The 18,125-nt window shown below is 46.7% G+C and overlaps 1 protein-coding gene across 2 annotated transcripts in view; it reads left to right on the top strand.

Moving 5' to 3' along the window:
* MACROD2 (mono-ADP ribosylhydrolase 2) overlaps nucleotides 1-18,125 on the top strand; it is a 3,123,444-nt gene that overhangs the window by 2,814,645 nt on the left and 290,674 nt on the right. The window lies entirely within an intron of this gene.

The raw sequence follows: 18,125 nt of genomic DNA, 5'->3' as shown, positions 1-18,125 counted from the left end.
CGGCTCCGCAGGAGACTGGGCACAACTAAAGAAAGCTTTAGGACTACCTGGTGTGCACTGGCTCCTCCCACTATGACCCTCCTCCAGACCTCAGTTAGAATCTTGTGCCCGGCTGAGCTGGATGCACACTAGGGGCTCTCCTGAGCTCCTAGAAAGAAAGTATATTTTAGGTTTTTTATTTTACAGTGAGATCTGCTGGCAACAGACTCACTGCAGCGAGGGACTAAGGGGAGAAGAAGCGAACCTACCTAACTGGTGGTAGCTTGGGCTTCTTAGGCTACTGGACACCATTAGCTCCAGAGGGATCGACCACAGGACCCGACCTTGATGTTCGGTCCCGGAGCCGCGCCGCCGGCCCCCTTACAGAGCCAGAAGCAAGAAGTGTTCCGGAAAATCGGCGGCAGAAGACTTCTGTCTTCAACAAGGTAGCGCACAGCACTGCAGCTGTGCGCCATTGCTCCTCATGCACACCTCACACTCTGGTCACTGATGGGTGCAGGGCGCTGGGGGGGGGGGCGCCCTGAGGGCAATATAATACACCTTGGCTGGCAAATCATCACAATATATAGTCCCAGGGCTATATATGTGATAAATTACCCCTGCCAGAATCCATGAAAAAAGCGGGAGAAAATTTAGCCGAAAAAGGGGCGGGGCTATCTCCCTCAGCACACTGGCGCCATTTTTTCTTCACAGTGCAGCTGGAAGACAGCTCCCCAGGCTCTCCCCTGTAGTTTTCAGGCTCAAAGGGTTAAAAAGAGAGGGGGGGCACTAAATTTAGGCGCAATATGTGTATACAAGCAGCTATTGGGGGAAAAATCACTCAGTTATAGTGTTAATCCCTGCATTATATAGCGCTCTGGTGTGTGCTGGCATACTCTCTCTCTGTCTCCCCAAAGGACTTTGTGGGGTCCTGTCCTCAGTCAGAGCATTCCCTGTGTGTGTGCGGTGTGTCGGTACGGCTGTGTCGACATGTTGGATGAGGAAGGTTACGTGGAGGCGGAGCAGAGGCCGATAAATGGGATGTCGCCCCCTGTGGGGCCGACACCAGAGTGGATGGATAGGTGGAAGGTATTAACCGACAATGTCAACTCCTTACATAAAAGGCTGGATGACGTAACAGCTGTGGGACAGCCGGCTTCTCAGCCCGCGCCTGCCCAGGCGTCTCAAAGGCCATCAGGGGCTCAAAAAACGCCCGTTACCTCAGATGGCAGACACAGATGTCGACACGGAGTCTGACTCCAGTGTCGACGAGGTTGAGACATATACACAATCCACTAGGAACATCCGTTGCATGATCTCGGCAATTAAAAATGTGTTACACATTTCTGACATGAACCCAAGTACCACATAAAAGGGGTTTTATGTTTGGGGAGAAAAAGCAGCCAGTGTTTTGTTCCCCCATCAGATGAGTGAATGAAGTGTGTAAAGAGCGTGGGTTCCCCCGATAAGAAAATGGTCATTTCTAAAAAGTTACTGCTGGCGTACCCTTTCCCGCCAGAGGATAGGTCACGTTGGGAGATATCCCCTAGGGTGGATAAGGCGCTCACACGTTTGTCAAAAAAGGTGGCACTGCCGTCTGGGGATACGGCCACTTTGAAGGAGCCTGCTGATAAAAAGCAGGAGGCTATCCTGAAGTCTGTATATACACACTCCGGTACTATACTGAGACCTGCATTTGCCTCAGCATAAATAGTGCTGCTGCAGCGTGGTCTGATACCCTGTCAGATAATATTAATACCCTAGACAGGGATAATATTTTGCTAACATAGAGCATATTAAAGACGTCGTCTTATATATGAAGGATGCACAGAGGGATATTTGCCGGCTGGCATCCAGAATTAATGCAATGTCCATTCTGCCAGGAGGGTATTAGAGACCCGGCAGTGGACAAGTGATGCTGCCTTTAAAAGGCACATGGAGATTCTGCCTTATAAGGGTGAGGAATTGTTTGGGGATGGTCTCTGGGACCTCGTATCCACAGCAACAGCTGGGAAGAAAATTTTTTACCTCAGGTTTCCTCACAGCCTAAGAAAGCACCGTATTTCAGGTACAGTCCTTTCGGCTTCAGAAAAGCAAGCGGGTCAGAGGCGCTTCCTTTCTGCACAGAGACAAGGGAAGAAGGAAAAAGCTGCACCAGACAGCCAGTTCCCAGGATCAAAAATCTTCCCCCGCTTCCTCTGAGTCCACCGCATGACGCTGGGGCTCCACAGGTGGAGACAGGTGCGGTGGGGGCGCGTCTCGGGAACTTCAGGGACCAGTGGGCTTGCCCACAGGTGGATCCCTAGGTTCTGCAAGTAGTATCACAGGGATACAGGCTGGAGTTCGAGGCGACTCCCCCTCGCCGTTACCTCACATCAGCCTTGCCTGCTGCCCTCGGAGAAAGGGAGGTAGTACTGGCGGCAATTCACAAGCTGTACTTCCAGCAGGTGAAATCAAGGTACCCCTCCTTCAACAAGGCCGGGGTTACTATTCCAAAATGTTGTGGTACCGAAACCAGACGGTTCGGTGAGACCCATTCTAAAATTGAAATCCTTGAACACTTATATACGAAGGTTCAAGTTCAAAATGGAATCGCTCAGGGCGATTAATGCAAGCCTGGAGAATTTCATGGTATCACTGGACATCAAGGATGCTTACCTGCATGTCCCTATTTACCCTCTTCACCAGGAGTACCTCAATATTGTGGTACAGGATTGTCATTACCAATTTCAGAGGTTGCCGTTGGTCTGTCCACGGCACCGAGGGTATTTACCAAGGTAATGGCCGAAATAATTATCCCGTACTTGGACGATCTCCTTATAAAGGTGAGGTCCAGGGAGCAGTTGTTCGTCGGAGTAGCACTATCTCGGGAAATGCTACAACAGCACGGCTGGATTCTGAATATTCCAAAGTCGCAGCTGGTTCCTACGACGCGTCTACTGTTCCTGGGTATGGTTCTGGGCACAGAACAGGATAAAAAGGGTTTCTCCCGGAGGAGAAGTCCAAGGAGTTGTCGTCTCTAGACAGAGACCTCCTAATACAAATACAGGTGTCGGTGCTTCAATGCACGCGAGCCCTGGGAAAGATGGTAGCTTCTTACGAAGAAATTCCATTCGCCAGGTCCCATGCAAGGATCTTCCAGTGGGATCTGTTGGACAAGTGGTCCGGGTCGCATCTTCAGATGCATCGGCGGATAACTCTGTCTCCAAGGGCCAGGGTGTCGCTGTTGTGGTGGCTGCAGAGTGCTCATCTTCTAGAGGGCTGCAGATTCGGCATACAGGACTGGGTCCTGGTGACCATGGATGCCAGCCTTCGAGGCTGGGGGGCAGTCACACAGGGAAGAAACTTCCAAGGACTATGGAAAAGTCAGGAGACTTCCCTACACATAAATATTCTGGAACTAAGGGCCATTTACAATGCCCTAAGTCAGGCTAGACCCCTGCTTCAACACCGGCCGGTGCTGATCCAGTCAGACAACATCACGGCGGTCGCTCATGTAAACCGACAGGGCTGCACAAGAAGCAGGATGGCGATGGCAGAAGCCACAAGGATTCTCCGATGGGCGGAAAATCATGTGTTAGCACTGTCAGCAGTGTTCATTCACGGAGTGGACAACTGGGAAGCAGACTTTCTCAGCCGACACGACCTCCACCCGGGAGAGTGGGGACTTCATCCAGAAGTCTTCCAAATGATTGTACACCGTTGGGAAAGGCCACAGGTGGACATGATGGCGTTCCGCCTCAACAAAAAGCTACAAAGATATTGCGCCAGGTCGAGAGACCCTCAGGCGATAGCTGTGGACGCTCTAGTGACACCGTGGGTGTACCGGTCGGTGTATGTGTTCCCTTCTCTGCCTCTCTTACCCAGGGTAATGAGAATAATAAGAAGGAGAGAGGAGTAAGAACTATACTCATTGTTCCGGATTGGCCAAGAAGAGCTTGGTTCCCAGAACTCCAAGAAATGATCTCAGAGGACCCATGGCCTCTGCCGCTCAGACAGGACCTGCTGCAGCAGGGAGCCTGTCTGTTCCAAGACGTACCGCGGCTGCATTTGACGGATTGGCGGTTGAACGCCGGATCCTGGAGGAAAAGGGCATTCCGGAGGAAGTTATCCCTACGCTAATTAAAGCTAGGAAAGAAGTGAACGCAAACCATTATCACCGCATATGGCGGAAATATGTTGCGTGCTGTGAGGCCAGGAAGGCCCCAAAGGAGGAATTTCAGCTAGTTCGATTTCTGCTCTTCCTACAGTCAGGGGTGACTATGGGCCTAAAATTGGGTTCCATTAAGGTCCAGATTTCGGCTCTATCGATTTTCTTCCAAAATAGAACTGGCTTCACTGCCTGAAGTTCAGACTTTTGTTAAGGGAGTGCTGCATAGTCAGCCCCCGTTTGTGCCTCCAGTGGCACCGTGGGATCTCAACGTGGTGTTGGATTTCCTGAAGTCGCATTGGGTTGAGCCACTTAAATCCGTGGAGCTACAATACCTCACGTGGAATGTGGTCATGCTGTTGGCCTTGGCGTCGGACAGGCGTGTATCAGAATTGGCGGCTTTGTCATGCAAAAGCCCTTATCTGATTTTTTATATGGATAAGGCGGAATTGAGGACTCGTTCCCAATTCCTTCCTAAGGTGGTATCAGTTTTTCATGTGAACCAACCTATTGTGGTGCCTGCGGCTACTCGGGACTTGGAGGATTCCAAGTTACTGGACGTAGTCAGGGCCCTGAAAAATATATGTTTCCAGGACGGCTGGAGTCAGGAAACCTGACTCGCTATTTATCCTGTATGCACCCAACAAGCTGGGTGCTCCTGCTTCTAAGCAGACTATTGCTCGCTGGATCTGTAGCACGATTCAACTTGCACATTCTGCGGCTGGACTGCCGCACCCTAAATCTGTAAAAGCCCATTCCACGAGGAAAGTGGGCTCTTCTTGGGCGGCTGCCCGAGGGGTCTCGGCTTTACAAATTTGCCGAGCTGTTACTTGGTCGGGTTCAAACATTTTTGCAAGAGTCTTCAAGTTTGATACCCTGGCTGAGGAGGACCTAGAGTTTGCTCATTCGGTGCTGCAGAGTCATCCGCACTCTCCCGCCCGTTTGGGAGCTTTGGTATACTCCCCATGGTCCTTACGGAGTTCCCAGCATCCACTAGGACGTCAGAGAAAATAAGATTTTACTCACCGGTAAATCTATTTCTTGTAGTCCGTAGTGGATGCTGGGCGCCCATCCCAAGTGCGGATTGTCTGCAATACTTGTTTATAGTTATTGCCTACCTAAAGGGTTATTGTTGAGCCATCTGTTGAGAGGCTCAGTTATATTTCATACTGTTAACTGGGTATAGTATCACGAGTTATACGGTGTGATTGGTGTGGCTGGTATGAGTCTTACCCGGGATTCAAAATCCTTCCTTATTGTGTCAGCTCTTCCGGGCACAGTATCCTAACTGAGGTCTGGAGGAGGGTCATAGTGGGAGGAGCCAGTGCACACCAGGTAGTCCTAAAGCTTTCTTTAGTTGTGCCCAGTCTCCTGCGGAGCCGCTATTCCCCATGGTCCTTACGGAGTTCCCAGCATCCACTACGGACTACGAGAAATAGATTTACCGGTGAGTAAAATCTTATTTATTATTATTATTATTATTATTATTATATTGCCAATTATCGAATGCAGACCGCTTCTAATAACCAATGAAAATAATAAAATTAGGCAGAGGGAGGCAGCCATTACTGCTGTGCCTATGGATGCCATGAACTCTATATCCGCCATCAGCTATTGCACTATGTACATTATTGTTAAATATTGAGAGGGAATTATAAAAGCATCTAGTTTACCTATTACAGCATACAGTAGTTTGTAATTTGTTATTCAGCGTTCCACTCATTCAAATAAAACTACTTTAACTGCAGTTAAACGAAGTCCCTGTAAATTATAGCTAATGTGTATGGCAGTGATCTTTATTGCAATCCACTCAAAGACCAAGGGGGTCATTCCGAGTTGATCGCTCGCTAGCTATTTTTTGCAGCGCTGCGAACAGATAGTCGCCGCCTATAGAGGAATGTATGTTTGCTTTGCAAGTGTGCGATCGCATGTGCAGCCGAGCGGTACAAAAAAGTTTTGTACAGTTTCTGAGTAGCTCAGAACTTACTCAGCCGCTGCGATCACTTCAGCCTGTTCTTGCCCGGAATTGAAGTCAGACACCCGCCCTGCAAACGCTTTGACACGCCTGCGTTTTTCCAAACACTCCCAGAAAATGGTCAGTTCACACCCACAAACGCCCTCTTCCTGTCAATCTCCTTGCGATCGGCTGTGCAAATGGATTCTTCGTAAAATCCATACCTCAGCAACGATCCGCTTTGCACCCATACGATGCATCTGTGCAATGCTGCGGTGCATATGCATGCGCCGTTCTGACCTGATCGCAGCGCAGCGGAAAAACCTAGCGGGCGATCAGGTCGGATTAACCCCCCAAGTCCCATCCAACCAATCTAAGTCAAACATTAGATTAGTATCCATTTGTTAGAGGGAGGAATGTCCCATTGAATCAGTCTCCATGTGTTAATACAATACTAAACCAGTCCGTATGACGGTGAACAGTCTCTTACCTCCTAACTGCTGCTTGTGCGTCCTATTGTGCAGTCATGGAGATGACTAACACTGTCCTGAACGGGCTCCCAGCTGTAAATATCTCCTACAGCAATTTACTTGTGGAGGTGTTGCTGCCCCCAACTTACTGTAAGTTGGATGCAGAGTGATGAATTAATAAGATCCACATACGTTTTCACCGGATATTCACAGGTCACCTTTTACGTGTTTCTCCACCTACAGTATATTTGTAGTCAGCGGCTTCCTCAGGAAAATATTGGCACTGGTGCTGACTATATGAAGACATTTCCACCCAAAACACAGACATACAGTAACATGCATAAAAAAAATAACACTGTTGTATATAATACCCCTTTCACACCGCAGCTTGTACCCGGTAATTTGCCGTTTTTACTGGCTTCCTAAACGGTTCGAGCTGCGATGTGAAAGGGTCACCTTCAATTTACCGTTTACAAAATACCGGTATTTTGAAACTGTAAAAAAGCAAGGTCCTACCCGTTTCAGACCCGTTTAATTGTGCAGTGTGAAAGGGTCTGAAACGGTATTTGCAAGCCCCAGAAGGTGATAGGCTGTCTCCATGTGTGATCTCACCAGGCAGAAGCAGAAAATAAACATTTAAAATGACAACCACTGTTTTGTATGGGTGAAACGGGTTCAGTGTGAAAGGTACCAAAACGGTTATGAAATGGTAATATACTGGTTACAACATGCGATGTGAAGTGTACATCACATCTCCCAGCCCAGTAGTGTAGCTCACATCTCCCAGCCCAGTAGTGTACATCACATCTCTCAGCCCAGTAGTGTACATCACATCTCCCAGCCCAGTAGTGTACATCACATCTCCCAGCCCAGTAGTGTACATCACATCTCTCAGCCCAGTAGTGTACATCACATCTCCCAGCCCAGTAGTGTACATCACATCTCTCAGCCCAGTAGTGTACATCACATCTCCCAGCCCAGTAGTGTAGCTCACATCTCCCAGCCCAGTAGTGTACATCACATCTCCCAGCCCAGTAATGTAGCTCACATCTCCCAGCCCAGTAGTATACATCACATCTTCCAGCCCAGTAGTGTAGCTCACATCTCCCAGCCCAGTAGTGTACATCACATCTCTCAGCCCAGTAGTGTACATCACATCTCCCAGCCCAGTAGTGTACATCACATCTCCCAGCCCAGTAGTGTACATCACATCTCCCAGCCCAGTAGTAGTATACATCACATCTCCCAGCCCAGTAGTGTACATCACATCTCCCAGCCCATACCTAGGCATTCATGTGCCATTAACATTAAGCGGTCACCGTATTGGTGTAAAACAGGCCTGTCCAACCTGTGGCTCTCCAGCTGTTGTGAAACTACAAGTCCCAGTATGCCCTGTCACAGTTTTGCTACTAGGGAATGATAAAACTGTGGCAGGGCATGCTGGGATGTCTAGTTTCAAAACAGCTGGAGAGCCACAGGTTGGCTGGGCCTGGTATAAAACATTATCTCTGTTTGGCAGCTGTGCCTGATGATTGGTAACTAGAGCAACAGAAGACTTTGAAAATGAACAGCAAATTAATTATAACTCTTTGCAGTACCTTAGAGAAGATTTACAGTGTAAATAATATCAGGAATTAATTTTGCAGTTTAACTGTGTTTTAATAATTAATTGATGAGAATGGTGTGTCATATACTGTACACTCATTACTACTATTACAGTATTTTCAATTAAATTCAGGTGTATTTTTTGACCGAAAAACTGTGCCAAAACATGGAAATATATTTCTTACATCGGCTGTGTTCAAGCAATAGCTCAAGCAATTATCATTGACACTGTATTTGCTTACTTACCATACGCACGTCTTTGCAATTTATGACCAAGGTACCACAACATATTGCCCTAATGACAACATAGCCTTTTTTGTTTGGGCAATTTTGCTGAATGTAGGACAATTCTGGCTATGTCAGCTGTCACATAACTAGTAACTATGAAAAATGGAGGTCATTTTCAAATATTTCAAACCCATCACTGTGTGTCCTTCTTCCAGAGACCAGGGCTTAATATTGAAGAAGATTGATAGGGGGGTTACTATCAGGTCTGAGTGTCTGGCAAAAATGAATTCTCCAGTCCTGATGGATATATTAGCAAAGCAAATGTTTTCACAAACACTTAGCGTCCTTGTTGATGGATTTCTAAGTCATAACATGTCAAACCCAACTCTGCGATTTCTCCATTATGGTTTAAGAGAAGTGGAAATTCATTTATGTATCTGTATTCCATGGAAGGACCCTAATTGCAGACATCAACCAGCGACAAATACTCATTTTAATTAAATTCGTCATGGGATAACCCTAATGATATATTTGGATGTCAATAGCATTTTATGAAAAACCTATAATCCTTAATATATGCTTAAAGCTATCAAAAACATTTAATAGATATTATTTAAGTGCATTTTATACTTCTAGGCAGTTCTCATGTAGGTAGCGTAGGGGGAGATGTGTTGGTTCTTAATGTATCTTTCTCTATCGTCCTAAGTGGATGCTGGGGTTCCTGAAAGGACCATGGGGAATAGCGGCTCCGCAGGAGACAGGGCACAAAAAAGTAAAGCTTTACTAGGTCAGGTGGTGTGCACTGGCTCCTCCCCCTATGACCCTCCTCCAGACTCCAGTTAGATTTTGTGCCCGAACGAGAAGGGTGCAATCTAGGTGGCTCTCCTAAAGAGCTGCTTAGAGAAAGTTTAGTTTAGGTTTTTTTCTTTACAGTGAGTCCTGCTGGCAACAGGATCACTGCAACGTGGGACTTAGGGGGAAAGTAGTAAACTCACCTGCATGCAGAGTGGATTTGCTGCTTGGCTACTGGACACCATTAGCTCCAGAGGGATCGAACACAGGCCCAGCCGTGGAGTCCGGTCCCGGAGCCGCGCCGCCGACCCCCTTGCAGATGCTGAAGCGTGAAGAGGTCCGGAAACCGGCGGCTGAAGACTCCTCAGTCTTCATAAGGTAGCGCACAGCACTGCAGCTGTGCGCCATTTTCCTCTCAGCACACTTCACTGGGCAGTCACTGAGGGTGCAGAGCGCTGGGGGGGGGCGCTCTGAGAGGCAAATATAAACCTTATACAAGGCTAAAAATACCTCACATATAGCCCATAGGGGCTATATGGAGATATTTAACCCCTGCCTGACTGGAAAAATAGCGGGAGAAGAACCCGCCGAAAAAGGGGCGGGGCCTATCTCCTCAGCACACGGCGCCATTTTCTGTCACAGCTCCGCTGGTCAGAACGGCTCCCAGGTCTCTCCCCTGCACTGCACTACAGAAACAGGGTAAAACAGAGAGGGGGGGCACATTAATGGCTATATATATATATATTAAAGCAGCTATAAGGGAGCACTTAATATAAGGATATCCCTTGTATATATAGCGCTTTGTGGTGTGTGCTGGCAGACTCTCCCTCTGTCTCCCCAAAAGGGCTAGTGGGTCCTGTCTTCATTAGAGCATTCCCTGTGAGTTTGCGGTGTGTGTCGGTACGTGGTGTCGACATGTATGAGGACGATATTGGTGTGGAGGCGGAGCAATTGCCAAATATGCAGATGTCACCCCCCAGGGGGTCGACACCAGAATGGATGCCTTTATTTGTGGAATTACGTGATGGTTTATCTTCCCTTAAACAGTCAGTTGAGGACATGAGGCGGCCGGACAATCAATTAATGCCTGTCCAGGCGCCTCAAACACCGTCAGGGGCTGTAAAACGCCCTTTGCCTCAGTCGGTCGACACAGACCCAGACACGGGCACTGATTCCAGTGACGACGGTAGAAATTCAAACGTATTTTCCAGTAGGGCCACACGTTATATGATTTTGGCAATGAAGGAGACGTTACATTTAGCTGATACTACAGATACCGTAAAACAGGGTATTATGTATGGTGTGAAAAAACTACAAACAGTTTTTCCTGAATCAGAAGAATTAAATGACGTGTGTGATGAAGCGTGGGTTGCTCCTGATAAAAAGTTGATAATTTCAAAAAAGTTATTGGCATTATACCCTTTCCCGCCAGAGGTTAGGGCGCGCTGGGAAACACCCCCTAAGGTGGACAAGGCGCTCACACGCTTATCCAAACAAGTGGCGTTACCCTCTCCTGAGACGGCCGCACTTAAGGATCCATCAGATAGAAAGATGGAAGTTATTCAAAAGAATATATACACACATGCAGGTGTTATACTACGACCAGCTATAGCAACTGCCTGGATGTGCAGTGCTGGAGTAGTTTGGTCAGAATCCCTGATTGAAAATATTGATACCCTAGATAGGGACAATGTTTTACTGTCGTTAGAACAAATAAAGGATGCATTTATCTATATGCGTGATGCACAGAGGGATATTTGCACACTGGCATCTCGGGTGAGTGCTATGTCCATTTCAGCCAGAAGAGCCTTATGGACACGACAGTGGACAGGCGATGCGGATTCAAAACGTCACATGGAGGTTTTGCCGTATAAAGGGGAGGAGTTATTTGGAGTTGGTCTATCAGACTTGGTGGCCACGGCTACTGCCGGGAAATCCACTTTTTTACCTCAAGTCACTCCCCAACAGAGAAAGGCACCGACCTTTCAACCGCAGCCTTTTCGCTCCTACAAAAATAAGAGAGCAAAGGGCTTGTCGTACCTGCCACGAGGCAGAGGAAGAGGGAAGAGACACCAACAGGCAGCTCCTTCCCAGGAACAGAAGCCCTCCCCGGCTCCTGCAAAAACCTCAGCATGACGCTGGGGCCTCTCAAGCGGACTCGGGGACAGTGGGGGGCCGTCTCAAAAATTACAGCGCGCAGTGGGCTCACTCGCAGGTAGACCCCTGGATCCTGCAGATAATATCTCAGGGGTACAGGTTGGAATTAGAGACGGATCCTCCTCATCGTTTCCTGAAGTCTGCCTTACCAACCGTCTCTTCCGAAAGGGAGAGGGTGTTGGAAGCCATTCACAAGCTGTACGCTCAGCAGGTGATAGTCAAAGTACCCCTATTACAACAAGGAAAGGGGTATTATTCCACTCTATTTGTGGTACCGAAGCCGGATGGCTCGGTAAGGCCTATTCTAAATCTGAAGTCCTTGAACCTCTACATAAAAAAGTTCAAGTTCAAGATGGAGTCACTCAGAGCAGTGATAGCGAACCTGGAAGAAGGGGACTTTATGGTATCCTTGGACATCAAGGATGCGTATCTACACGTTCCGATTTACCCCGCACACCAGGGGTACCTCAGGTTCATTGTTCAAAACTGTCACTATCAGTTTCAGACGCTGCCGTTCGGATTGTCCACGGCGCCTCGGGTCTTTACCAAGGTAATGGCCGAGATGATGATTCTTCTTCGAAGAAAAGGCGTATTAGTTATCCCATACTTGGACGATCTCCTAATAAGGGCAAGGTCCAGAGAACAGCTGGAGACAGCTTTAGCACTATCTCAAGAGGTGCTAAGACAACACGGGTGGATTCTGAATATTCCAAAATCCCATTTAATCCCGACAACTCGTCTGCTGTTCCTAGGAATGATTCTGGACACGGTTCAGAAAAAGGTTTTCCTTCCAGAGGAAAAAGCCAAGGAGTTATCCGATCTGGTCAGGAACCTCCTAAAACCAGGAAAAGTGTCAGTACATCAATGCACAAGAGTCCTGGGAAAAATGGTGGCTTCTTACGAAGCAATTCCATTCGGCAGATTCCATGCAAGAATATTCCAAAGGGATCTGTTGGACAAATGGTCAGGGTCGCATCTGCAGATGCACCTGCGAATAACCCTGTCACCAAAGACAAGGGTGTCACTTCTGTGGTGGTTGCAGAAGGCTCACCTATTAGAAGGCCGCAGATTCGGCATTCAGGATTGGATCCTGGTGACCACGGACGCCAGCCTGAGAGGCTGGGGAGCAGTCACACAAGGAAGAAACTTCCAGGGAGTATGGACGAGTCTGGAAAAGTCTCTTCACATAAACATTCTGGAACTAAGAGCAATCTACAATGCTCTAAGCCAGGCGGAACTTCTCCTGCAAGGAAAGCCGGTGTTGATTCAGTCGGACAACATCACGGCGGTCGCCCATGTAAACAGGCAGGGCGGCACAAGAAGCAGGAGTGCAATGGCAGAAGCTGCCAAGATTCTTCGCTGGGCGGAGAATCACGTGATAGCACTGTCAGCAGTGTTCATCCCGGGCGTGGACAACTGGGAAGCAGACTTCCTCAGCAGACACGATCTTCATCCGGGAGAGTGGGGTCTACATCCAGAAGTCTTCAACATGTTAATAGACCGTTGGGAAAGACCAATTGTAGACATGATGGCGTCTCGCCTCAACAAGAAACTGGACAAATATTGCGCCAGGTCAAGAGATCCACAGGCAATAGCTGTGGACGCACTGGTAACTCCTTGGGTGTACCAGTCAGTGTATGTGTTTCCTCCTCTGCCGCTCATACCAAAGGTATTGAAGATCATACGGCAAAGAAGAGTAAGAACAATACTAGTGGTTCCGGATTGGCCGAGAAGGACTTGGTATCCGGAACTTCAAGAGATGCTCACGGACGAACCGTGGCCTCTACCTCTGAGAAGGGACCTGCTACAGCAGGGTCCCTGTCTTTTTCAAGACTTACCGCGGCTGCGTTTGACGGCATGGCGGTTGAACGCCAGATCCTAAAAGGGAAAGGCATTCCAGAAGAAGTCATTCCTACCTTGATTAAGGCACGGAAGGAAGTCACCGTGAAACATTATCACCGCATTTGGCGAAAATATGTAGCGTGGTGCGAGGATCGGAGGGTTCCGACGGAGGAATTCCAACTGGGTCGTTTCCTACATTTCCTGCAATCAGGATTATCTATGGGTCTCAAATTGGGATCCATTAAGGTTCAAATTTCGGCCCTGTCAATATTCTTCCAAAAAGAATTGGCCTCTGTCCCTGAGGTCCAGACTTTTGTCAAGGGAGTACTGCATATACAGCCTCCTGTGGTGCCTCCGGTGGCACCGTGGGATCTAAATGTAGTTTTAGATTTCCTCAAATCCCATTGGTTTGAACCATTGAAAAAGGTGGATTTGAAATATCTCACATTGAAAGTGACTATGTTACTAGCCCTGGCCTCTGCCAGGAGAGTATCTGAATTGGCGGCTTTATCTTATAAAAGTCCTTATCTAATCTTCCATTCGGATAGGGCAGAACTGCGGACTCGTCCGCATTTTCTCCCTAAAGTGGTATCAGCATTTCATCTGAACCAACCTATTGTGGTGCCTGCGGCCACTAGCGACTTGGAGGACTCCAAGTTGTTGGACGTTGTCAGAGCCTTAAAAATATACATTGCAAGGACGGCTGGAGTCAGAAAATCTGACTCGCTGTTTATATTGTATGCACCCAACAAGTTGGGCGCACCTGCTTCTAAGCAGTCGATTGCTCGTTGGATTTGTAACACAATTCAACTTGCACATTCTGTGGCAGGCCTGCCACAGCCTAAAACTGTAAAAGCCCACTCCACAAGGAAGGTGGGCTCATCTTGGGCGGCTGCCCGAGGGGTCTCGGCATTACAACTCTGCCGAGCAGCTACGTGGTCGGGGGAGAACACGTTTGTAAAATTTTACAAATTTGATACCCTGGCAAAGGAGGACCTGGAGTTCTCTCATTCGGTGCTGCAGAGTCATCCGCACTCTCCCGCCCGTTTGGGAGCTTTGGTATAATCCCCATGGTCCTTTCAGGAACCCCAGCATCCACTTAGGACGATAGAGAAAATAAGAATTTACTTACCGATAATTCTATTTCTCGGAGTCCGTAGTGGATGCTGGGCGCCCATCCCAAGTGCGGATTATCTGCAATACTTGTACATAGTTATTGTTAACTAATTCGGGTTATTGTTAAGGAGCCATCTTTAAGAGGCCCTTTCTGTTGTCATACTGTTAACTGGGTTTAGATCACAAGTTGTACGGTGTGATTGGTGTGGCTGGTATGAGTCTTACCCGGGATTCAAAATGCCTCCCTTATTGTGTATGCTCGTCCGGGCACAGTACCTAACTGGAGTCTGGAGGAGGGTCATAGGGGGAGGAGCCAGTGCACACCACCTGACCTAGTAAAGCTTTACTTTTTTGTGCCCTGTCTCCTGCGGAGCCGCTATTCCCCATGGTCCTTTCAGGAACCCCAGCATCCACTACGGACTCCGAGAAATAGAATTATCGGTAAGTAAATTCTTATTTTATTTGTTGTTGTTTTTGTTATTATACACATGTGATGCTAATAATAAATATATAATATATATGTATGAAGTTATGTAAACTAATAGTATAAACAGTGATATCTGATGACATTACTTATAATTGGGGAGTTTTGATTTAATAACTTTAATGATCATAGGGACACGTGTAGTAGAAACAAGAATGTGATATTGATCTGTATATAATGTATGATTATTGATCTGTATATAAAGCACTCATCCTACAGCCATGTGCTCTTATCTGGTCACAGAACTCCGCAGTGACTTATGTTGCAAAAGCAAGTGTATTTTCCAATATTATTATTATTATTATTATTATTATTATGAACATCATAGTTACTGTTACTTTGCTTTTTGTTGTTCTAGTTATTTTGAGGTATGTATTGATTTCATGACTGCACCAAATCCAGTTGCAGGCCACATTCTCAGTCAGGTTCAGATGTTCATTATGGTTTTGAATATTTTTCATACCAAATTAATATTCAATTTTTTGGTACACTTTACTGTATGAGAAATTCTATTTTAAAGTTTTGATAACTTCTACAGGGCAAAATATTCAGACTTGCCGTTCACAAATATTAAACCTTATTCTATCGAAATAGTGATTTCATGCGAATGTAAACTGCCTAAAATAGTTTTCTGTGATACTGAAGAATGTGAACTGTATTGACTTGCTTTCCTTGATGGCTGCAACAGCCCTGTTTAATCAGAAAAGTAGTCACACGTTGCTCACTGCACTTTGCCATAAATGTAGTCTCTGCACTTAGAGCATACAGTATAGTACAGTAGAACATTATGGCTGTCTCCAGTCGCTAAGAGTTGGGAATATAGAACAAATATAATTCCCTGTGAAAGATCACTGTCACATACTGTAGGTAACTACAGTTGAAGCCTGTCGCATGGTGTTTTTATTTTTAGTTTAAACAATTTAAAATGGCTGATCTCTCGTCGTGCAATTCAATGAGGATTATTCTTAAGGGCCCCATACACTAGTACGATTTTACACGATTTCATACAATTCCGATATATCCGTCTGATATATTGTATGAAATTGTGTCCAATCGTATGTGTTTTAGATCGTATCCAATCTGATGCGCGTCCCCGTGGCTGTCGGATAGGATCCCATAGGTCAGTGATGGCTAACCTTGACACTCCAGCTGTTGTTGAACTACACATCCCAGCATGCTCTGCATCAGTTTTAGCATGGCCAAATAGCAAAACGGTAGCAGGGCATGCTGGGATGTGTAGTTCAACAACAGCTGGAGTGTCAAGGTTAGCCATCACTGCCCTAGGTCATTGGTGCTGCATTAATGATATATCGGAATTGGATGGAATCGGATGAAAAAAGTGTGTTTTTTGTGCATGTGATATATCGCATGCGATGTATCACAGGGAAGTGTGACTGGCATTCTCAGGACACTCCCAGCCCCCGTAGCCCTCTATCCAGCCCATCAGGTATATCTCATGGTACAATTGTATGCTGTACGATATATTGCATGCGATGTATAGCGGCTTCATCAATCGCATGCAATATATCTTATGCAAAAGTAGCACAAACGTTCCAAATCGTATGGAATCACTCCCGGGAAGATACCGGGGGAGTTCAAGGGAAATTACATCCGACTTCGGCCTCGGACATATCGTTGTAGTGTATGGGGTCCTTTAGTCGGACATATTATGTCAATATGAGAATTCGGCTGTGTAAAAGAAAAATCAGTGTGACTGCATGTGGAAGCCTGTCCTGTCCACTGTTCTTACATCCTCAGCTGGTGTCATTAGTATTGGGACTTACACCAGCCCTATGTTGGCTGCAAAAGATCCGGCAGAAACGGACAACAATTCCAAGTCAGTCGAAATGGCCATGACATGCCCATAACACAGATCATTTACGTGCAATCACATGGTCGCCACCCAGTTACCACCCAGAAACACCCATTTCAGGGAATTTGTGGTCTGCAGGCAGATGGAGCAATCCGTACGCACTAGCTAAATCTGTCCCTGAGCTGTAAACGGAAATCCACGAGCACCATAAGCCTTTCCACGGTTCTGGTCTGAATGGTCGACCATGTTAAGGTCAACAGTCATTAGGTCGACCACTATTGGTCGACATGGACAAATAGTCGACACGTGAAATGGTCGATGCTGGACAGGTCAACACATGAAAAGGTCGACATGGATTTTTGAACTGTTTTTGGTGTAATTTTTTCTGTAACATGACCAGGAACCCCAATTAGTGTACCGCGTCCCATTGCATGGCTCGCTTCACTCGCCATGCTGCGGACAGGTTACTATTCTCATCATAGTCCACGTGGATGGTAAAGTATGAAAAAGTAAAAAGAAAAGAAAAAAGTCATGTCGACCTTTCATGTGCCGTCCTGTGTCGACCATTTTCATGTGTCGACCATTTGTCAATGTCGACCAATAGTGGTCGACTTAGTGACTGTCGACCTAAGTAGGTCAACCTGCCAAACGGATACCCATTTCCACTTGCATCCCACTAAGAATCAGGCCCAGTATGCCTATTTTATGATACACTAAGGATTCTTACAATTATGTCTATACTATATGTCAGGAATGGCGATGTTTGAGGGTAGTGGACACCCTCCCAACCATCACCCTGTTTTACTAGTCAGGGGCAAAGAAGGAGAGCTGAACCAATGCTGGCAACAAATAACAGGCAGAAAGTAATAAAAAAACACTACCATATACTGTAGTATTCATTTTCAAGAGCTGTCAAAGGCGGGAGGCATTTGATATGCCAGCTGTCGGGATCCCGGCGCTCAGCGTACCGGTGCCGGGATCCCGACAGCTGGCATACCGACAGCTATTCTCCCTCTTGGGGGGTCCACGACACCCCTGGAGAGAGACGCGTGCCACCGTGCCCGCAAAGGGCTCTTTTGCGCTTGTCCTGCTGCCGGCATGCCGGTGGTCAAGATCCCGGCGCCAGTATGCTGAGCGCCGGGATCCTGACAGCCGGCATAACGTAGTAGACCCGTCAAAGGTATATTTCTGCAATTCCCTGCTGGTGAATTAGTGGAATCTTGCGGAAATCAATTTAGATGTATTAAAAAGAGAGGATCTTGAAATGAATAATTTGATAAATATAATACTATATTTTCATTTGCTTACTCTCTGAGTTCTTAATGAGTGCTGAGTCTTGAGAATGTAAAAATAATACACCATAAATTAACAAAATGTTTTATCTTCATTTACTGCATGTAGATGAATTATTGTGCTGTAGTTCTGTGCATCTATCAGGGAAACATATAGCATCCCTTTCCTGCAGTTGTTTGATGAGTATGTGCAAATAATTATATATATAGTATTATAGGGTTAATCTTTTAAGAAACATGTAT

Source organism: Pseudophryne corroboree, chromosome 4, assembly GCF_028390025.1.
Source record: "Pseudophryne corroboree isolate aPseCor3 chromosome 4, aPseCor3.hap2, whole genome shotgun sequence".
Taxonomy (NCBI): domain Eukaryota; kingdom Metazoa; phylum Chordata; class Amphibia; order Anura; family Myobatrachidae; genus Pseudophryne; species Pseudophryne corroboree.
Note: the sequence above shows the minus strand (reverse complement) of the source record. Positions and strands in the feature narration are given on the sequence as shown.